The sequence below is a fragment of the Podarcis vaucheri genome (assembly GCF_965113315.1).
Source record: "Podarcis vaucheri genome assembly, chromosome: 9".
In the NCBI taxonomy this organism is placed as follows: Eukaryota; Metazoa; Chordata; class Lepidosauria; order Squamata; family Lacertidae; genus Podarcis; species Podarcis vaucheri.
This window is the reverse complement of record NC_138767.1, coordinates 82589604-82613045: the sequence shown is the minus strand read 5'-3', so window position 1 is coordinate 82613045 and position 23442 is coordinate 82589604. Positions and strand designations below refer to the sequence as shown.

General features: G+C 47.6%; 1 protein-coding gene across 1 annotated transcript in view; it reads left to right on the top strand.

Moving 5' to 3' along the window:
* The first annotated feature begins 20263 nt into the window (after window positions 1-20263).
* The window catches only part of LINGO1 (leucine rich repeat and Ig domain containing 1), a 750774-nt gene continuing 747595 nt past the window's right edge, over window positions 20264-23442 (top strand). The window contains exon 1 of the mRNA XM_082238393.1: window positions 20264-21386. The gene's annotated coding sequence lies outside the window, so the exon portion shown is untranslated. The remainder of the gene's footprint in view (window positions 21387-23442) is intronic.

Genomic DNA, 23442 nt, shown 5'->3' with positions numbered 1-23442 from the left:
CTGCTTGTTCCAAATACAGTCTCCACTTTTCTATCGGATAATTCCTTCACAATGCCTATGACCTTGAACATTTCAGAAGAAATGATTCCTTGGTTAGACTGTAGCCGTGGACAGACATTCTGTAGATACATGGTAAGAGCAGTAAATAAAATGCAAACCAAGCAGATTTCTTCCCATCCCTATCCCGACCCTTACACACATAAAACACAATAATTAAAGCACAACTTGAAATTCTTTTTCTGCAAAGCTTGGGGACTGATTGATATCTTTGAAGGATCAGCTGGTCATCCTCTTTTTCCTCATTCCTTTTGCTTTTCTGCTTTCCTGGCTCTCCACCACATCCCGAAAACATGGTGAAATGAGATTGTCTTCCACCTCATTTTTATTTGGTCTATGACAGTCTGTGATGCTTGCATGTCCCATAAACCCCCTGGAAGACTCTCAAATTATCCAGCACGCACTTCCTTCTCAAATTATGATGTGCTATTTGTTGCCTGAACATTCTGTAAACAGGTTGCATCAGCATCAATTGCAATTTCAGCTCCTGGGCCACCATGGAGGTGATATGATAGCCATGTTCAAATATATAAAAGGATGTCACATAGAGGAGGGAGAAAGGTTGTTTTCTGCTGCTCCAGAGAAGTGGACACGGAGCAATGGATCCAAACTACAAGAAATAAGATTCCACCTAAACATTAGGAAGAACTTCCTGACAGTAAGAGCTGTTCGACAGTGGAATTTGCTGCCAAGGAGTGTGGTGGAGTCTCCTACTTTGGAGGTCTTTAAGCAGAGGCTTGACAACCATATGTCAGGAGTGCTCTGATGGTGTTTCCTGCTTGGCAGGGGGTTGGACTCGATGGCCCTTGTGGTCTCTTCCAACTCTATGATTCTATGATTCTATGATTCTATGCTCCTTTTTCTCCCCTTGCCTTCTTTTGCATTCTCTTTGAGTTCAAACTGGGCATTTGGAGGATTATGATTTTTAAAAAGGACTCCAAGACTCTCTGGCCTCCTGTTCCGGCAACCTCTTAAACTCAGCTATGGAGATATTGCCCTCCCAAGAAAATCATTGTTTACAGTCCTGAAGAACAAAACAAGAGTGGTTTACCATGATAATGGCAATGCTAGCATTCTCGCACCCACTCCAGCTTCATAGATAATTGGAGAACTGGGCCCAAACTAACAAAATGAATTTCAGTTGGTACAAATGTTAGGTTCTGCACTTAGGCAGGAAGAACCAGATGCACAAATATAAGATGGGAGATGTCAGGAGCCCAGGCTACCATCTTGATAACACAGCACACAAGTCGTAAGTAGCTTGAAGATTTATTGCAATACAAACAATTAGCCTTGGACGTCTAACTGAGCGTCTGTGCCTTACAAGTCAGTTGACCCTTCTGAGGAGTGCTTCCTGGTTCTGCAGAATATCCTGAACCTATGACCCTTACACTTCCATGTTTGCTTCCTGTCTAATACCTTTCCCATACGTCTACTCCTTGGGCTCAGAGAATTTATTGTTTCCTCTTTCAGTGAGAAAAAACTGCTCCTCCAGGAGGCACCTGGCTTGCCAGTAGTACATGTGAAAAGGATCTTGGGTTCTTAGTGGACCACAAGCTGAACATGAGTCAACAGTATGTGTTAAGTTGTGGGCGAACATGTCAGACGACACAGCGATTCTTTAAACAGCTCTTCTTTATTCAGATGCCAGAACAGAACTAGGCTGAGGAGCTCAGTCAGCCTGCTTATATAGAGCTCCAGAACAATGCAACTGTTGCCATTTTCTAAAACTATCCCATCACTGAACGTCACTTTTCGATCCTTCATTTGCATACAAAACTATCCCATCACTGAACGTCACTTTTCGATCCTTCATTTGCATAACTATCTACAGTATCCCCCTGCTGGCCCAGGGTGAGAACTTCAGTACATAACAGTATGATGCAACAGCAGAATAAGCTGCAACCTTTCTTCGTAGGGGAGTTGCACCCTCCCCTTGACTATTATGGTTGCCCTTTTCTTTGTGTACATCTTCAACATGACAACTGTATACTTGTTAGGAAAGGCAATCTGGAAGATGAAAATATTCAAATAGACAGAAGGATACTTACATTCCATTTCCAGTTTTCTTACTGGATCTTACCAACTGTATTTAATTGAGGTTTACTCACTGAAATGAATGAACATGGCTAATGAACTTGGGTCCATTAATTTCAGTTGGTCTACTCTAAGTCAGCTGCAGCCCAGTTTCTCCCCCCCACCTCTCTTTTGAACTATTATTTTTTGAAAGTTTTCAACATAACACAAATTAAGAGCTACAGTAATTAATTATCCCTTCTGGACTTCCCTCCCCCCCCCCGGTTTCCAATTTCTCCCTTGTTTCCTTACACATCTTAACTTTTCCATTCAATTTCAAGTCCATTTATAACCTTCATTCACATTACTTCATAGATGTTATATCAATCCTGCTAATGTTTTTAAATCTTTACAGTGAACTTTAAGGTACTCTATAAATTTTGTCCAGTCTTGTATAAACTTTTTTTCATCTTGATCCCAGATCTTCCCGGTCATCTTTACCATTTCAGCATAGTCTATCTTCTTAGTTATCAATTCCGCCTTCGTTGGAACTTTCTCTTCTTTCCATTTCTGGGCAAATAGCATCGTTGCTGCTGTTGTAGTTGCAGCCCAGTTCCTATGGGGTGGTCACACCCCATATCGCAGGCATGGGACACTGCTCTCTTTTGTGCAGGGGTTTCCTAGTGTGAAAAGAGCTTTTAAGCTCTCACTCTTGCATCCTGGGCTCTGGGAGGCTCTGGTGAGATCTCATGGGAACTCTGAATATGCCCAGCTGGGGCAGTTCCCACTTTGCCTGCCTGCCCAGGGCCTGGTCCATGCAGTACTCTCTGCAGTCCTCTTCGCTTCTGTAGCAGCAGCAGCAGCAGACCTCCAAGCAGGGGAGACAGCAGTCCCCCCAACAGCCACAGCAGCAGCTGCAGGAGACTCTGGGTGGGGGGAGAGCGAGGGACTCACCTGCTTCTGAGGGCCTGAAGGACCTTGCCTACCTTCTTCCATCTGGCTTGGGGACCTTGCCTACCTTCTTCCATCTGGCTTGGGGCAGGGGCTGGGGGGCTCTATAAGGACTGTGGCTGTTTGCTGCTCAGCAGGGAGTGAGGGGTTCCCCTTTTAATTGGAAGACTGGAGAGACACCACTGTGAGTGCTGAAGGCTGCTCCCTGGAAGGCCCTTTCTATCTGACCTAAGGGGTGGGGTCCAGGCTCACCCTGCTCCAGTCCAGTGACTGCTTTTAAACGTTTTTAAATAGTTTTAATTTGTGGTGTTTTAAATTTTGGGTTTTGGTTTGGTTTTGCTTTGTTGGGGGTAGGATTAATGTTTAGTTGGGTTTGGGGGTTTGTTTAATTCTTAATATAATGTGACTTTTTGTGTTTTTTGTTGTTGTTGTTTTGTATAGGTTGTATCTGGTTTTTAGGGGTTAGGGTTAGGACTGTTGGGGAGTGGGCCCCAGCCAACGGCTGGGGCAGGTTCCACAGGGGGAGATGTGCTGGGACACCTGATCTCAGTGATCACAGGCAGGAGGAGGAGTTATACTAAGTCTAGACCACAGCATTACCAATGAGGAAGGTTTAGTCATTGTTTGAGGACTATCCCTGCCTCCAGGTCTGGTCTTGGCCAGAAGGATACTGGAATCAACAAGAGCCTGAAGGTGCTGCTGTGCAATGCCAGGTCAATGATGAATAAAACCACTGCCATGCACAACCTGATTGTGGATGGATGACTTGATCTGGCATGTGTAACAGAGACTTGGTTGTATGAAGCAGATAGGCCTATCCTTGCCACTGCTGGTCCATCAGGTTTCTCATATACAACCGAGGTCATAGGGGCGGGGTGGGGCAGAGGGTTGCATTGATTTTTGGGAAGTCACTAGTTTGCACTAGGTGTCCTATTGGGAAGACCTAGTTCTCTGAGTGCATGTTCTGGAAGTTGTGCAATAGGGGCAGTACAGGATTCTTTTTGGTGTATCAACCTCCCATCTGCACCAAGGATTCCCTGCCTGAGCTGCTTCAGGTCTTGGCGGATGTTCTCATGGAGACACCTAGTTTGGTTGTCCTAGGGGATTTCAATATCTATGCCGACACAACCTTACAAGGAGCTGCTCGGAACTTCATGGAAAGCATGGCCTCCATGGGGCTGTCCCTGAATAAGTTTGGCCCAACTCATAGTCGTGGACATGTCTTAGTCCTGGCGTTCACCTCTATTGACGTGGGTGATCTAACACTAAAGTAATAGTGAAACAAAGGAAGTGCCATGGTCAGATCACTTCCTGGTGCAACTGGACTTCTCTGCGACCCTTCTCCTCTGCAGGGAAGTGGGACAGATTTGGATGGCCTGCTCCCACCACTTAATGGCAACCAAGCAAAAATAAAATTGAAATGAACCCTGTTGAAGGAAGCTTAGTTGGGGTAAAGTCACCCCTCAAAATTGCTTGGTACCTAACACCATGGAAACTAATGCTAATATGCCCAGGCACCTCATCAAAATGCTGGAGAGGGTGCACCCCCACAGGCACACACCTCCACATGTGGTGGGAATGTCCTAAAATCCAACACTTCTGGACATCAATCATACAAGGAATATGCAAAATAACTAAGCAAGTATTAGAAGTCACCCAAGAACTGGCCCTACTAAACATCTTTGAAGAACCACTGGCAGTCATCTTTGAGAATTCCTGGAGAACAGGCGAAGTCCCGGCAGACTGGAGGAGGGCAAATGTTGTCCCTATTTTCAAAAAGGGGAAAAGAGAGGACCCAAATAATTACCGCCCAGTCAGTCTGACATCAATAGCAGGGAAGATTCTGGAGCAGATCATTAAGCAAACAGTCTGTGAGCACCTAGAAAGGAATGCTGTGATCACCAATAGTCAGCATGGATTTCTGAAAAATAAGTCATGTCAGACTAACCTGATCTCGTTTTTTGACAGAATTACAAGCCTGGTAGATGAAGGGAACGCAGTGGATGTAGCCTACCTTGATTTCAGCAAGGCATTTGACAAGGTGCCCCATGATATTCTTGTAAAGAAGCTGGTAAAATGCGGTCTTGACTATGCTACCACTCAGTGGATTTGTAACTGGCTGACTGACCGAACCCAAAGGGTGCTCATCAATGGTTCCTCTTCATCCTGGAGAAGAGTGACTAGTGGGGTGCCACAGGGTTCTGTCTTGGGCCCGGTCTTATTCAACATCTTTATCAACGACTTGGATGATGGACTCAAGGGCATCCTGATCAAATTTGCAGATGACACCAAACTGGGAGGGGTGGCTAACACCCCAGAGGACAGGATCACACTTCAAAACGACCTTGACAGATTAGAGAACTGGGCAAAAACAAACAAGATGAATTTTAACAGGGAGAAATGTAAAGTATTGCACTTGGGCAAAAAAAATGAGAGGCACAAATACAAGATGGGTGACACCTGGCTTGAGAGCAGTACATGTGAAAAGGATCTAGGAGTCTTGGTTGACCACAAACTTGACATGAGCCAACAGTGTGACGCGGCAGCTAAAAAAGCCAATGCAATTCTGGGCTGCATCAATAGGAGTATAGCATCTAGATCAAGGGAAGTAATAGTGCCACTGTATTCTGCTCTGGTCAGACCACACCTGGAGTACTGTGTCCAGTTCTGGGCACCACAATTCAAGAGGGACACTGACAAACTGGAACGTGTCCAGAGGAGGGCAACCAAAATGGTCAAAGGCCTGGAAACGATGCCTTATGAGGAACGGCTAAGGGAGCTGGGCATGTTTAGCCTGGAGAAGAGGAGGTTAAGGGGTGATATGATAGCCATGTTCAAATATATAAAAGGATGTCACATAGAGGAGGGAGAAAGGTTGTTTTCTGCTGCTCCAGAGAAGCGGACACGGAGCAATGGATCCAAACTACAAGAAAGAAGATTCCACCTAAACATTAGGAAGAACTTCCTGACAGTAAGAGCTGTTCGACAGTGGAATTTGCTGCCAAGGCGTGTGGTGGAGTCTCCTACTTTGGAGGTCTTTAAGCAGAGGCTTGACAACCATATGTCAGGAGTGCTCTGATGGTGTTTCCTGCTTGGCAGGGGGTTGGACTCGATGGCCCTTGTGGTCTCTTCCAACTCTATGATTCTATGATTCTATGATTCTATGATTCTATGATTCTATGATTCAATATTGCTCACTCACATCACAAAGAGCTAATAACCCACCTACTCTCAGCAGCCAGAAGCATCATAGCCAGACACTGGAAAGATCTGTCAGGAGTAAACATGGACCAATGGTACCAAATAATATGGGAAACAGTCTTATTAGAAAAACTAACCAACAAACTGAAACTGACCTGGGGACAAATAGAAGAAGACGCCTTCACCCCCGTATGATTCCTCTTTATCACTTACATAGCCCAACAAGACAACAAGAAGAATCTGCCAACATCAGCGGAAGAATATCCACAATAAAAATGTATGTGCTTCAAAGAATGATCTCCTTAATCCAATCAATTCCAATAATCGGGGGAGCAAGCTGTTTCAAAGATTGGCATAGGGACATCTCAAGATTTATCTGGTGAGGCAAAAGCCCAGGATTAAACACAAACTATTAACTGATGTGGGGGGTTCACTGCCAGATCTGAAGCTGTATCATGAATGGCTCATGTTAAAAAACACTGATTTGCTGGATCTAGAAGGATTTGATAACAGATATGGCTGGCATGCCTGTTTGGGATACGAGAAGGTTAAAGTCCACAAAGGGTTTTTGAACCATGTGATTAGGAAATCATTATACATGGCATGGGCTGAATATAAGGACTTACTAGAACCCAAAATGCCATGGTGGCTGTCCCCGACAGAAGCGTTCTCAGTTATTTAAAAAAACCATCAGAAGCAATTAGGCAACTTATAAAGATCTATTGGAAGAAAAAGAAAATAAGTTAAAATTAAAGAAATTTGAAGAAATTCAGACCCATTCGACTGATTGCTTGCAGTATTTTCAGCTAAGTGAAACATTCCAAAGCAGGGGTCTGCAACCCGCGGCTCCGGAGCCGCATGTGGCTCTTTTACACCTTTGCCGCGGCTCCGGGGCGGATACTAGCGAGGGGAGGAGGCGCATTGTGCGCCCTGACACTCCCCACTGTGGCAGGCGCTGTACTGGCTGTGACATCGCATGGGGGCAGTGCGTGCATTAGTCCCGACGTCACCTTCCCGCCCACTGTCAGATCGCGGCTCTGGAGATATATTTGTTTTAAATGTCGCAATGGTTTTGCGGCTCCCAGGTTTTTTTTCCTTCGAAAACGGGTCCAAGTGGCTCTTTTTGTCTTAAAGGTTGCAGACCCCTGTTCCAAAGGGAGAGACAGAAAGGCTTTTCCAGAGAAATTTCAAGACTTGAGAAAGACTTAATACAAACACACACAAAATTGCTCTCTAATATGTACAGACTTCTCCTTGCCTGGGAGGTCAAGGAGGAAGAAGTAAAATCTGTTATGGTACAATGGACCAGAGATTTTGGTTACAACATCCTGGAATCGTGGGAAAGGTTGTGGAGGGGGAACTTAAAATTCACTGTGTGCTATGATTTAAAAGAGAATTTCATGGAAATGCTCTACAGATGGTACTTAACACCTGTAAAACTTGCCAAAATGTGTAAATCTAGGTCAAACATCTGTTGGAGATGCAGGGAGGCAGAAGGCACTATGATCCACATGTGGTGGAACTGCAAAAAAATAGAGAGTGGAATATTTACAGAGAATATTTAAAAGAACATTGTAACAATTTAAATTCTTTGGCAGGCCTGGATTGATTTGTGCATTAAATAGGAGAACTTTACAGAATTAACACAACCGAATAACCTAGGAGAGGTAAAGTTAAATGTGCAGTTGTAATCACAATAGGGGGATTGGAAGTCATGTTGAATTGTGTGACTGATGAACTCAATCTTTTCTTCTTTTGTATGGGCAATTAATTTTGGATTGCCTTTTGTTGACCGTTGCATACTGTTTTGCTATGTATTTGTTTTGTTTTTAAAACCAGTAAGGCATTAAAAAAAAAGAATCTGCCAATAGCACATGAATCAATCTGGCTAACCTGATCCAAAAACACACATGCACCCCACTCACACATGAAAACAAATCTCACTGCAGCCAGTCAAAGACAACCAACCACCCCCTAGACCACCCCCAACCTTTCACCACCAAAGAAATACAAGGGAATAGGAAAGAGATGCTGACACAAACCCCCACACATACACGAAGTAGAAGAATAGAAGCATTACCACCTGACCCGACCCCACACATCATTCCCCCCTCCACCTCTTTCCCCCTTTTCTTCCTAATGTAACACTAATGCCTCACAACAAGTGAAACTGATCTGTAGAAAACGTAACTTGAAAAAAGGGACATTGCACATACTTTTGTAAACCAAGAAATCTTTAATTAATTAAAAAACACACACCCGAAAACCTGCTTGAACGGGTTTGCACAGAAACAATAAGAGGGGTGGCAAAAGAGACTTTAAAAAAACACATTTTAAAAGGAAGCCTCAGGGCCTTGGATGATCTTACAGAAATGCTTCCTTTTAACTTCCTTCCAAGTCAAAACCCAATCTCAGATAGGTGATTGCTGCACATGGAAGCTCTACTTTTGACAAACAATTTACTTTTACTGGAAGGGACGCTCATTTTCCCTTTAGTTATACAGTCATAATACTTATTAGAATTCCTGTAATGATTTTTTAATCTCTGTCTGCGTTTTATGCCTTTTAAAAACAAATGTGTTGAGGTTTGTTTGTTTGTTTGTTTGTGCGTGTGTGTATGCAAATGCATGTGTGTGGTGAACTGATTCTTTGACCCAGGAGAAAGAAAGCCGAGTTTCATCCCTGCACGTTGGATATTTTGTCTCCAGCATTGCCACAAGGGAGTGAAGACCTCCCTATTATTCAGGGGCCCTATCCCTCATTTGCAACACAGTTCAGCCTCCAGTTTAACATCCTGCTGGCATTAATGGTTAAGAGACTTAAGGGAGTTGTTATTTCAGAATAACGGGTAGTACAAGTAAGGCTTTTGTCAATTATATCTTCATGTATGCCTAAACATATTTTATTAGCGAAAGGCAATGAGACCTTCCCTTGATGGAAGGGGAGGGAACAGCTGCAGTCGCCTGCAGTTCCTGCGCAATGTTTGCCATCTTGCCAAAGGTTGCAGGCAGCTTTACCTGCAGCAATTGCATGTTGATTGCCCTCTTAAAAGACAAAGTCCAGCAACTGGAGGAACGTGTAGCTACGCTCCAAAGAATTAGAGAGCTGGAGCTCTTCTTGGAAGCAACAGAGCACACCGTCTCCACCAAGGAGGAGACAGGGGACTCCCCTGAGAAGGAGTCTAGTTCACCAACACAGGAGCCAGATATATGGAGAAACGTGACTCAAAGAAGTAGGAGGCCCAGGGTTCACTCTGATTGCTTAGAAATACACAATCGCTTTGAGGTCCTCTCCCCTAGCATGGAAGACGAAGAGCAGACTCCATTTGAGGATCTCTCCCTCATTACAGTCGATCAGGTATATGAAGACGAGCAGCAAAGTCAGTCCTCAGGGAATGTGCAGGCGACCTTGGAACGGACAGCTCACGGAAGAACCCCGACCAAACCCAAGAGGAGGCGTGTAGTGGTGATAGGGGATTCCCTACTGAGGGGAACAGAAGCAGTGATCTGTGGGCCTGACAAGATGTCTCGGGAAGTGTGCTGTCTCCCCGGGGCTAAGATCCAAGATGTAACTGAACGACTGCAAGGAATCATAAAACCCACTGACGAATACCCCTTCCTCTTGGTTCATGTGGGAACCAATGACACTGCAAGCAATAGCCTCCAGAAGATCAAAAGAGACTACGAGGCTCTCGGCAGGAAATTGAAGCAACTAAATGCACAAATTGTCATCTCGTCTGTCCTCCCAGTTGAACGACATGGCCCAGGGAGAGAGGGGAAAATAGTGGAAGTGAACAGCTGGCTTCGCAAATGGTGTAAACAGGAACGGTTTGGATTCTTAGATCACGGACTGCAGTTTCTTGAAGATGGACTTCTGGCAAGTGATGGGCTGCACCTCACAACGGTTGGGAGAAATGTTTTTGCCAAAAATCTCAGAAACCTCATCAGGAGGGCTTTAAACTGACTAATGTGGGGGAGGGAGACAGTGCTCCTGAAGGTAGGAGTCTATCAATTAATGAAGATGATCATCCAAATGTCATAGACCAAATGGAGCAAACAGCACGCAGACCTAGTGGTGGGAGGAAAAAATCCTTAAATAAGCGACACGGGGGAATGATTAATGGACTTCAATGTCTGTACACTAATGCGCAAAGCATGGGAAATAAACAAGATGAGCTTGAGCTCTTGGTACAGCAAACTAAATATGGCATAATAGGCATCACTGAAACCTGGTGGGATAAGTCCCACGATTGGAATGTAATAATGAGGGGATACAATCTATTTCAGAGAAACAGACCAGACAAGAAAGGAGGAGGAGTTGCGTTATATGTCTGGGATGTGTATACCTGTGAAGAGATCCAAGATTTAGATCCTCAAAGCCAAAGTGAAAGCATTTGGGTCAAAATTAAGGGAGAGAAGAATAACAGAGACCTCATTGTGGGAGTTTACTATAGATCCCCAAGCCAAACGGAGGACATAGATGATGCCTTCCTGGAACAGATGGCCAAGCATGCAAAAGGAAGGGAGATAGTAGTAATGGGGGACTTCAATTACCCGGATATTTGTTGGACGTCAAACTCAGCCAAGAGCATAAGGTCAAACAGATTCCTCACTGGCCTTGCAGACAACATTGTCCAGAAAGTGGGAGAAGCAACAAGAGGAACAGCCATTTTAGATCTGGTCCTGACCAATGTTGATGACCTGGTTAGTGGGGTAGAAGTGGAAGGATCATTAGGCGCGAGTGATCATGCTCTTCTGAAGTTTACTATACAGCGGAAAGGAGCAGCCAAGCATACTAGGACTCAATTTCTTGATTTTAAGAAAGCCGACTTCATAAAACTTAGGGAAGTGCTGGGTGAGATCCCATGGACAACAATACTAAAAGGAAAGGGAGTTCATGATGGCTGGGAGTTTGTTAAGAGGGAGATACTAAAAGCACAATGTCAGGCAATACCAATGAGACGGAAACATGGAAGGTGCCTAAAGAAGCCAGGGTGGCTATCTAAAGAACTTTTAACTGAATTAAGATTAAAAAAGGATGTGTACAAAAAATGGAAAAGGGGGGTAACCACCAAAGAGGAATTCAAACAAATAGCCAGCACGTGTAGACACAAAGTCAGAAAAGCTAAAGCACAGAATGAACTCAGGCTTGCTAGAGAGGTTAAAAGCAACAAAAAAGGCTTTTATGGGTATGTTCGTAGCAAAAGGAAGAACAAAGAAACAATGGGGTCACTCAGAGGAGAAGATGGTGAAATGCAAACAGGGGACACAGAAAGGGCTGAACTACTCAATGCCTTCTTTGCCTCAGTCTTCTCCGATAAAGAAAACAATGCCCGACCTGAAGAATTTGGAGCAAATGATTCAGCAAAGGAAACACAGCCCAGAATAACTAAGGAGATAGTACAAGAATATTTGGCTAGTTTAGATGTATTCAAGTCTCCAGGGCCAGATGAACTGCATCCAAGAGTATTAAAAGAACTGGCAGATGTGATCTCAGAACCACTGGCAGTCATCTTTGAGAATTCCTGGAGAACAGGCGAAGTCCCGGCAGACTGGAGGAGGGCAAATGTTGTCCCTATTTTCAAAAAGGGGAAAAGAGAGGACCCAAATAATTACCGCCCAGTCAGTCTGACATCAATAGCAGGGAAGATTCTGGAGCAGATCATTAAGCAAACAGTCTGTGAGCACCTAGAAAGGAATGCTGTGATCACCAATAGTCAGCATGGATTTCTGAAAAATAAGTCATGTCAGACTAACCTGATCTCATTTTTTGACAGAATTACAAGCCTGGTAGATGAAGGGAACGCAGTGGATGTAGCATACCTTGATTTCAGCAAGGCATTTGACAAGGTGCCCCATGATATTCTTGTAAAGAAGCTGGTAAAATGCGGTCTTGACTATGCTACTACTCAGTGGATTTGTAACTGGCTGACTGACCGAACCCAAAGGGTGCTCATCAATGGTTCCTCTTCATCCTGGAGAAGAGTGACTAGTGGGGTGCCACAGGGTTCTGTCTTGGGCCCGGTCTTATTCAACATCTTTATCAACGACTTGGATGATGGACTCAAAGGCATCCTGATCAAATTTGCAGATGACACCAAACTGGGAGGGGTGACTAACACCCCAGAGGACAGGATCACACTTCAGAACGACCTTGACGGATTAGAGAACTGGGCAAAAATAAACAAGATGAATTTTAACAGGGAGAAATGTAAAGTATTGCACTTGGGCAAAAAAAATGAGAGGCACAAATACAAGATGGGTGACACCTGGCTTGAGAGCAGTACATGTGAAAAGGATCTAGGAGTCTTGGTTGACCACAAACTTGACATGAGCCAACAGTGTGACGCGGCAGCTAAAAAAGCCAATGCAATTCTGGGCTGCATCAATAGGAGTATAGCATCTAGATCAAGGGAAGTAATAGTGCCACTGTATTCTGCTCTGGTCAGACCACACCTGGAGTACTGTGTCCAGTTCTGGGCACCACAATTCAAGAAGGACACTGACCAACTGGAACGTGTCCAGAGGAGGGCAACCAAAATGGTCAAAGGCCTGGAAACGATGCCTTATGAGGAACGGCTAAGGGAGCTGGGCATGTTTAGCCTGGAGAAGAGGAGGTTAAGGGGTGATATGATAGCCATGTTCAAATATATAAAAGGATGTCACATAGAGGAGGGAGAAAGGTTGTTTTCTGCTGCTACGGAGAAGCGGACACGGAGCAATGGATCCAAACTACAAGAAAGAAGATTCCACCTAAACATTAGGAAGAACTTCCTGACAGTAAGAGCTGTTCGACAGTGGAATTTGCTGCCAAGGAGTGTGGTGGAGTCTCCTACTTTGGAGGTCTTTAAGCAGAGGCTTGACAACCATATGTCAGGAGTGCTCTGATGGTGTTTCCTGCTTGGCAGGGGGTTGGACTCGATGGCCCTTGTGGTCTCTTCCAACTCTATGATTCTATGATTCTATGAACTCTTCATCTGGAATGCCCCATCTCTGAACACAGAGCACCATCTTACTTTGGAAGGTGCCCAGAAGCAGGAGCTGCCCAAAACAGGGCACAGCTCACCCACCCAGATAAGCCATTCTAAAATAAAACAAATTGAGCTTTCCTTACCCTGGCTCTGCTGTGTGTGTGCGCGCAGCTGCTGGACTTTGAAGTACACATCAAAGCACCTTCAGGTCCAGGACTGACTCTGCCCTCCCTGGCTGGCAATTTAATACTTCTGGAGAGGAAGGAGTATAAGCAACTTCCTGTTCCCGTTAATCCCTACTTGAGCAACAAGGTCTGGTTTGTCCTTTGCTCCTGACTCTTGACTTCCTTCTTGAGTCTGTCTCTTGGATGTTCCTTCAGCACCAGCTTCTGGCTCACTCCTTGAACTTGCTTCCTGGTTTGTGCGTTGGTCCCAGCTTCTGATGTGTCCCAGCTTCTGGGCTCCAGATCTGGGCTCACCTCAGACCCCTGCCCAAGACCCATCCCTGTCAGTGTGGCACCCCTTAATCCAGGTGATATGGGCTAATAGGGTTTATTTAGGCCTGTTTGGACATCAGCAAGGGTTAGACTAAATGACCTCCAGGTCTCCCTTGAACAAACCGCTGTAGGAACCAAGAGGCAGGAATGCCTTGCACACACCAGCTCCCAGCAAAGCTTGCACCTATTAGTCCCTGGCTGCTGGAGGAGTAATTTGCAGCTCCATTAGCACTGGGAGTGAGCACCCAGTAGCCTTGCAATGTGTCCATTTGATAAGAGGAAAGTTCCATTGAATAATGAGAAGTAATTGGATTTCAGGGTTAACCAGCTTGCAGCAAAAAGAGAGGGGGCGGGCAGGAAGGAGAGCCATTGGATATTGCTGTTCTAGCTCATCAGACAATGGAGGTTTATCTCTGCTGAAAATAGCACCAGAGAGGTAGAAGTTATTAGCAACCACCCGAGCATGGTGCTGCCATCTCTCCCGCTGGCGTTTAGTGGCACAACTGGCTCATGTCCTTGTCAAGGCATACTGAAGTCACTGGGAGGTCAGAAGAAGCCTGCTCATGGAAACTCTGCACAAGCAAAGGGAATGACAAAAGGGAGCCCATCCCCTTGCATGTAGCATGCAGAGTCCTGATTTCTCTCAGCTATAAAAGTGTACAGAATCGCATTTGTGTAGAGAGATGGTTTAGCTTAGTGGGAGAGCTGAGTAAAGAAGAGCTAGAGAAAATCCCCAACCCTTTTATCATAATACCAATGTCGTGATGGCTCCGACGTCGTGATGGCAGCAGGAAGCCCCGTTAGCTAAAGTGGTGCTTCAGGTTAAGAACAGGCCTCTGGAATGAATTAAGTATTTAACCCGAGGTACCACAGTATAGGGATGGGGTGAGACATTCAGCTTGGTTTGAATTTCAATGACAAGCTCCCTAACTGGTCTCTTTCCAAAGCTATATGCCAACCCAAACACCATACGTGTCCCTGGAGGGGCTGCTGCTGCTTCAATCCATCTCATGCCAGGCTGCAACCTGTGTTTTGTGAGTCCCAATCCACCAGTCAAAGCCAAATGGAGTCAACTAGAGGAGACAAGGAAGGGCTACACTGGCAAATATTGTAGTTTACCTATTTTTGTCCAGCCACCTGAGGGAAGAAGAATGTGCCAGGAGCAGCCATGTCTCTGCCACTGGGATCGGTAATGCCCATGGTAGGCGGATGACAGGCAGGGTAAACAGTTCTCAATTTGTCCCCTGGACAAAGCCTCCCAGTTGTGTTCTACAAAGGCAGCTACAAAAGAGGAAGCTGACCACTAGTGCCAGCTCCTGAACTAGATGTGAGAAGATTAAGGTAGGTAGCCATGTTGGTCTGACAGAGCTGAAATAAATTAAAAAATTGTCCATTAGCACCTTAGAGACCAACTAAGTTTGTTCTGGGTATGCACATGAAAGCTTATACCCAGAACAAACTTAGTTGGTCTCTAAGGTGCTACTGGACAATTTTTTAATTTATTTAGATGTGAGAAGGCAGGCAGATAGGGGGAGGCCAAGGTTGGTGGGGCGACACTTTGTTTGCCCTCATGGGCCAATCTCCACTAACTTTGAGAACAAGCAGTATATAAAATCTTCCACACAAGCAAACAGTAAATGTGTTCTGACACTGAAAGAGCTGGCTGTCCCAAAATATGAGCCTGTTTCCTCTGTCCAGAAGCTTGGGAACATCTTGAGAAATGTCTGCACTGTCCAGCTCTCTCTTTTTCTCTTTCTCTCTCTCCCATAACTAGGCTGCCTGGGGGGAGATCTCTCCAGTGCAAGTCCCCAAGGTGGCAGATGGGGATGACATCTCGATCCAGAGGGATGAGTTTGAAGGGTGCTGAGGGAAGAGCAGTGGTGAGGCCAAGATGATGCTCAGCCTGTCACCGAGTAAACATCTGCTGTTGCCACGCAGATGTTATCTGGAGTTAAAGTTGGTGCGCCTTGCTGTGCCTGTTGTCTAGAGGAGTGAGGGCGAGAGAGCACTGCAGTGGCCAAGTAGCCAGCCACGCATGGTGCCATCTTTTCACTGAAAGGTCACTCTGTAAACAAAGGCGGGATGCATGAGACAATCTATGACTGACTTTGGGGGATGGGGAATCGTGAAGAATTGCATACATGAATCCAGAGGCAGGGAGCCTTCCATGCCTCTCAATATGTCCCTTAGGACCACCTCCCCTTGACCATGCCTCCTCCCCAACCCAAGCCCCCTCTCTCCAGACTACACCAGCCCTGCTCTGCACTTTTCTTTGAGTACTTCTGCTTGACTGGAGGATGGAAAGCTGAAGATCCATAGGAACCATTGGTCCATCTAGCCTAGTATTGTCTACACTGGCTGACAGCAGCTCTCCTGCGTTCCAAGCAGGGTTCTCTCCCAGCCCTACCTGGAGATGCAGAGAAGTCAGGATCTACTGCATGCAAGGCATATACTCTGTCCCTGAGCTATGTCACTTCCTCCTTGCATATGTCTGGCAGCGTAACGGCTTCAGAATGTGTACCATTACTGTAAATCATATGGACCAAAAACTGCACCAATCAGCGTTGGAGCTCAAGCAACACTGTGGAGGGATCATTTCAGAGCAATTAACAGTAGCCTAGTAGAAACCTGGTTTTTGTGGAGCCACAATAGAGCTATTGGTGTAAAAGAAGAGTCCCCTCGCCCAAAGCTCAATCCATTGCTTGCCTCTGGTCTCTTAGAAGGCTCCCTAAGCAGGAATGAGGCCCTCAGGCAAAAAAAGGTTTCCCACCAACCAGCCACAATAAATGTTGTGATTGGCCTTCATCACAGGAATCAATCCCAGAAACCCCAGCACTGGTTTTGTTAAGTGATGCTTGGATTCTATTGACTCAGGGCCAATTCATTCATTCATTAGTTGATTTGTTAGTCACCCAAATCAAACACACTGTGAGCAACTTAGAAAGTATGGCAGAGTTACAAGCATAGTGATTACAAGAACAAAAGAACAATCTAAATATGTTTTTCATCTAGTGTGGGCTTATTCTTATTTTAAAAAAAAATGTTTTAAATTGTTCTTCCTAAGTCTTTTTACCATTAATTTTATCATTTTATTATTCTGGTAAACTGCTTTGAGGGTTTCTTTTGCAATCAAGCAATATATAAATGTTATGAAATAAATATATAAAGTTCAGTACAAGAGTTACAGTGAAAACAGGTTTGGGCTCTGACCCCCCCCCCCCGAATTCACCCTGTCACATGGTTTGGCCTTGTGTGGTTCACTTTTTTAAACCAATGGCTGTTATGTGGGGAGCAAGTTGGATCATGGCATGGCGGTGGGACGTTAAGCCTCTGCCCTTTCCGTGATCCTGATCCAAATTGCCCCCCCCTGACAAGACTCAGACACAAGCCCAAGTATGAGAAATAGCACAGCAAGAGCCCCCCAGACCAGGCCAGTAGCCCGTCTGGTTCAGCATCCTGTTCTCACAGTGGCCAGATAGATGCCTCTGGGAATCCCACAAGCAGGATTTAAGCACAGGAGCACTCCTGCAGCCCATGGCTTCCAGCCACTGGGATTCAGAAGCACTGCCTCCGACCATGGAGGCAGAGCACAGGCATCATGGGAAGTAGCTTTCGATAGCCTTCTCCTCCACGAATTTGTCCATTCCTTTTTGAAAGCCATCCCTGTGGGAGGGAGTTCCATCATTTACTATGCGCTATGTGCAGAAGCACCTCCTTGGATCTGGAGGGAGCCACAGTGTCCCTAACCTTTCTTTGAGTGGAGCAAGTCAGAGATCCTTCCTTTGCATCCAGTGTTCAGGGTGGGAACGCATTATCAAGCTAGAAACAGATGCAATTTCCCCTCCCTGTGGCCCAGATTGCTTTCTTTCTCCTTCCCCTAATATCTCTGAGTGTTCTTACTGCTCTTCTTCCCTGAGGCTGAAACATATTGCGTTGTTTGCAGGGAGCCATCTGCAATTACTCCCAGACATCTTTCTTGAGTGATAATAGCTAGTTCAGAGTCCAGCACTGTGTAAGTGTAATTAGGGTTATTTTCCCAATGCCCACCACTTTGCACATGTCAGCATTCCCTTTCATCTGCCTGTGTGAGAACGAGGGCAGCGTTGTGGAATTCAGAAGGTCAAACGCGTTGGCATGAGTATGCAGTGTCCGTGAATGGGTTGCTCAAGTGGTGCCTAACTGGGCAGAAGGAGACATGGCCATGCTAGCGCCCACTGATTTCCCCATGGCTAAAGGGAGCTGAAAGTGAGGAGTGGTTTGTGTGCCTGAATGGGCCCCTTGAGTTCTGCACAGCTGGAAAAGTAGCATGTCACTGACCAAGCTAAAGTATTGTGCCAGAAGCTGTCTTGAACCCTGTGAGCGTATTTGTCAGGGGTTCAGGAGCAGAGACGCAGAGAAGGGAGGAAGCAGAGAGCGAGGGGGAGGAATCCGAAGGGAAAATGAGTGATGACGACGACCCGAGATCTCCAAGCCTAAGCAGTGAGTCAGAGGACTCCCAAAAGGGAGCCCCAGTGAGCAGAGCAAGGGGGGGATCCGGGGGGACACCCCAGGAGGAAGGGAACAGAGGAGATTCAGAGAGTAGCAGCTGGAAGTCGGGACCCACGCTCAAGACTGAGAGCAGCAGGGAGGAAGGTAGCCAGGCATCGGGTTCCGGAGGCTGTCAGCAGGAGGGAGGGCACGAGTCAGGGGTGGTCACGCCCTCCTCAGAGAGCGAGGCAACGGTTAAGAGGAAAGTAGAGAGTTGGGCGCGCGCGCCAAGTTCAAATGCAGCGGAAGCTGGAGCAGTAAGCAGCCCGGAGAGTGAGCCAGGTCCTAAAGCCCGCCGCAAGGAGGCAGAAGGATCAGGGGGGTCAGCGTCAGAGGAGAGTAGAAGGGAGGAGGCCCAGGGGGGCAGAAGGACCCAGAGACGTAGGGAGAGGCGAAGGAGGTGGAGCAAGGCTAGGGTATTAAGCTGGTGTGCAAGAGGCGGGGACTCAGACGGGTCTTCGCCGACCTAGGGCAGAAGGTGTAGAGCTGCACGCTGCAGTTCGGAAATGAAACCTGTAACTTAATAAAGACTCTTATAAAGTGAACGCTGGCGGACTTGGTCCTATGTGAGCTGGGACTGGGTGGCAGCTCTGACAGTATTTGTCTACCTTGGGAAGACAATGAGTAAATAAACAAACCCCTGTGTTGCAAAATATGAGTCAGAGACTTTCAGAGACTTCAGTTTGTTAGTTTTGATGTTTTGAATTATTCCATAAAGTTTTTCACATTGCAATTGTTTCTGGCCATCATGTTGCTTTTGATATTGCTACCTTGAGAAGAGCCATAGCTCAGTGATGGAGCCCCTGGTTTGCATGCAGAAGACCCCAGGTTCCATCTCTAGCCCTTGCCGGAAACCCTGGAGACCTGCTGCCAGTCACTGTGGGCAATACAGAGCAGCATGGACCAATGAACTGACTTAGTGGACGGAAGGTCCCCTGTGCTCCTATGAATACTCCAGGAGTAGGGAATGTGTGGCTCTCCAAATGTTGCTGGGCTCTGACTCCCATTGTTCCTGGATTGTAGGATCTCTTTCCTGTCACTTGCTTCACAATATTTTTAACTGGATATGTGGGACACTGAACCTGGAAATGTCTGCATGCAAAGCAGGTCTCCACAAATGAGCCACCCTTCATTCATCAACTAATCATCCTGACTAGGCCTGGGCAATGTATCAATACATCTCTCAGGACCGGTATGTCGATGGCTCTTTCACCAGGTGGTATATCATGGGTGAAGCAGCCACCGCTCTTGAGTTCCTCTGATGAAGTGCACAGTAGTCCATGCAGGTTTGTGCCATGATAAGTGTGTTAAGTCTTCAAGGTGTCACCAGACATGATGCTGGGGATTGTGAACTTCTGGCTCTCCAGCTGAGATCAGCCTCCTTCACCTGCAAGCCCCAACCAGCCTGGCCAAGGGAAAGCATGATGGGAACTGAAGGCCCCAGGCTCCCCCGTTCCACCTTTGCTTGTCATCACCAACATTGCACACTCCATCTTCCATCCATCACTGGCCAATGTGGATGATGATGGGAGCTGATAGCTGGGATAACTCAGTTAGTAGAGCATAAGACTCTTAATCTCAGAGTTGTGGGTTTGAGCCCCGAACTGGCAAATGATTCCTGCATTGCAGGGGGCTGGGCTAGGTGACCCTGGTGGACTCTTTCAACTATACAATTCTGTGATTCTGTAGTTGTCCAGTGACAGAGTGGCCTACTGGGAGTTGGCCAGGGCTGCAAATCCCATGGGGTCTCCAGATGCTGTCGGTTGGAGCACCCAGTTTAGTTGAGCCGAAAGGGGCAAGCAGTCTGACCTGGTCTAAGGCAACTCCCCCCCCTTTTCCAGGTGATGTCCTGCCCCACCACTCCCTCAGATAATAAAGCAGGGTGATGCAACCACAAGAACATAAGAACCAGACAAGAACATCAGAAGAGCTCTTCTGGATCAGGCCCATGGCCCATTCAGTCCAGTATCCTCTACTCACACTGGCCAGCCTGAGCACAAGGCAAGGGCCCCTTCTAAGGTAATGCTTCTTTCTTCCTCAAGGGGACGCTCTCCTTCCCCAAGACCATCCTTCTCCCCGGAGTGTGGCACTGCTATGAAATCCCTGGCGGCCTCCTCGACCGCGCTCTCTGCTTCTGTTACCTTTTGCAGGTCCACCACTTTGACCTCAAGGTAACAAACTTTCCCCCTGAAAGCCAGCAGCCCTTTGCCCTTTGGACATGGCCACTACGTCTTCTCGGTGGGGAGCCAGTCCTACGTACGGCAGACCGTGCGAAACACGGTTGCCTCTCTACCTACAGTCAGCCGGGCTTACTCCCGAGTAAAGGCGCCTAGGGGGACAGCGGGGGAGGGACGAGGGCGGTCGAGAGCGTCTGCTCGCAAGAGGCACCAGCAGAAGACCTCGGCGCGCACCTGCCTTTCTCCGCCGAGGTTCAGCGGGGCTGCAAGCCGCACGGACAGCTCCCTCCACCCACCACGGGGAGCCTCCGCGCCCGCATCCCGGCAAAGCAGCGGCGGCCTCTCGGGCTGATGTCATCGGCCGCTTGCGAGAGGCTGTGCCTGCGCGCTCGAGCCGAGAGGGGGAACCGAGCCGCCAGTTGCGCGGGCCACGCAGCCTCGGCAGCGGCGACGACCAGCCGCGGGTTGGAGCTGCTCCTGGGCTGACGGATGCGGGGAAATGTAGGCAGCCGGAGCGCGGCTCCTCTTGCTAGCTGAGCTTCTGCCGGATCCCGGGAAGGGCGCTTGGGCTTCCCGGCTGCGAGGGATTCCGCCGACGGTGCGGGGCGAAAGAAAAGCCGGAGAGCCGCCGCCGCCGCGCTTGGCAAGGATGCGCGCTTCGTCGCAGCTGGCGGCGCCTTGTCTTGTCCCCGCTGCTGCCGGGCTCCGGGCTCTGGCCCAGCGCAGGCAGCCGACGCCCCAGTGATCGCAGCTGGGAGAGAGCGAGCCCCGCCGGCGCGGAGGGACGCTCGCCAGGCTCCGCCGCGGGGACGCTTTCTCGCTCCACCAAGCGAAGCTCTTTCCTCTCTGGGCAGCAGGGCAGAAGTTGGCGGCCCCTCTCGCCGCCCCCCGTCCTGCCCGAGCCCGCGGGAATCCAGGCCACGCCGCGGCCGCTGCCCCCTTCCCACGTTCCGAGGGGCCGCGGAGAGACGCGGCAGGCGGGGGCGCCGGGTGAGTAGCACGCTCCCCTCGGGGTGGGCGCTGGATTGCTCGGCGGGGGGGGTTGCCTCTCTCTCTCTTTATTAGACGGGTGGGTGAGACCCAGGTAGAGCTGGGTGCCTGCGGACCTCAGAGGGGCGGCGGGGGAGAATGCCGCGCGCGCTGCGATCCGGAGATGTTGCTTTTGAAAAGCGGGGGCGGGGGCGGGATCTGGTTTCTAACTAGGAAAGGGCAGGCGCTTTGCGTATGCTCGGAGGTGCTCTTTCCTTGAGGATTGCTTTCTGTTTTGTTCTGTCTGTGGAGTTTTTAATGCTGCGTTCAAGCAAGAGTGTCCAACATTGTGAGCAGGATTTCATTTATTATTATGATTCAATTTTTAAAAATCATACGCAGAGTGATATAGACACAGTACCCCTTTTCCTAGAGCAAAGTGTGAGAAAGTGACTGGGCCAAGGTCACCCAGTGTGCTTTGGTGGCTCCGTGTGGGGATTTGAACTCTGCTCTCCCTTGTCAGAGCTCTTCCCACTAACCGTTACGCGGCACTGCCTTTTCAGTCTCTGCACACAGCTTTGCTGTGATTCCTGGCATTGATGTTTGTAGTGTGTGGGGTGGGTGGGTGGGGGTGGATTTCCAGGCCTGCTCTTGGCTGTATTCAATATCAAGGCTACAACAACCCTGAACCTACTCTGACACGGAGAGAACAGTGGTGTGGATAGGAAATCTTAGACTCTGGTCTGCTGGGGACTCCTCCTTAGATGTGTGTTTGCATCCTTTGCTTCAAAATACGATGCCCATCCAGCCGCATTGAGGGTCCTAGTGCTGCGTACGCAGCCCCTCAAGCATCTCTGTCTGGTACCCAGGACTCTCCCCATCCTGCCCTGCTTGGCACCTTACTGGAGTGTAATTTGCCCGCCTGGATATGTCCTTCTGCCTGTGGTGCTGCTTCTGGCTCTTCTGGATGGGTTGTGCCAGCGTGTGTGAATTAGCCTGTGGTTTAATCCCTGCCCACCCCTGGCATATGCCTGCCCACCCCAAGGGTTGACCAGGAGGGAATACTGCCTTCCAGCTGGAAAATATGCCCTGTCCCTGCTCCAGAGTAATGGAGGGTGATGCTATTTGTGCAGGGGTCAAGCAACCACTTTCATGGCAAAGGAGTTCATGGCATTCTTGCCTTTCTGCCTTCCTGTGTCGTGTGTACCAGTTCATTTAAGATTCCAGCATAATAGATGATTAGTGGGTAAAATCTGCTGACTTTACTTGAAAAAGAACACTGAGTTGGCCATGAGTATAGCAGCTCTTAAGAGAGCATTATCTGTGGTCTAAAAATAAGGGAGGCTGCCTTCCCTCCCTAATGCACTTACATGTGCAATTAATGGTAGCCCTCAAACCCCCCCCCCCCACAGCTGATTGGCAGCTGATAATGTGACTCACCCACCTTATGGGACTGTTGAGCAGACATCTACTTGTATGAGCATTCTTAACAACTGTGCATTATTATATTGAAAACAGGGTGTGTATACATTGTGTATTTTTGGGTGATGGAATGAAGAGAACTGAATGCTGAACAAAGGAAGCCCTGGACACGGGGGTGGAATAAGGCAGAGATCTAGACTGCTGGATCTGACATGATGGAATAGCTCCTTCTGAAAAATTGATTAAGCATAGCTCAAACGCAGCGATCAGGTGCAGATGGGAAATCTGTGGTGGTGCCTGAAGAGCAGGCGAAGAGGAAGAGCAAGCTTCCTCTTCTGTTTCTTGCCTCTTGGAAAACTGCTTTGTGCCAGTGGCTCCTTCCAGGAATGCTATTGTCTGTCTTTAATGGCTTGGCTACTCTTGGGCTCCACTTTTGTTAGGGCTGGCAGAGCTCCTAAAGCTTTAATGGGTGGTGGGCAAACAACAACAACAACACCCCACCATGTGATAAAGCTTATTCTCTGCCACAGTATCACTTGCTGGTGGATTTCTGCCTGTCACATAGCTGATCAAGTGGATGTTTTAAGCTCTCCTGCTTCTCTAAACTTCAGAAGGTGAAAATATTATTGGGAGTTCTTCTTGGGTGTCACATCAA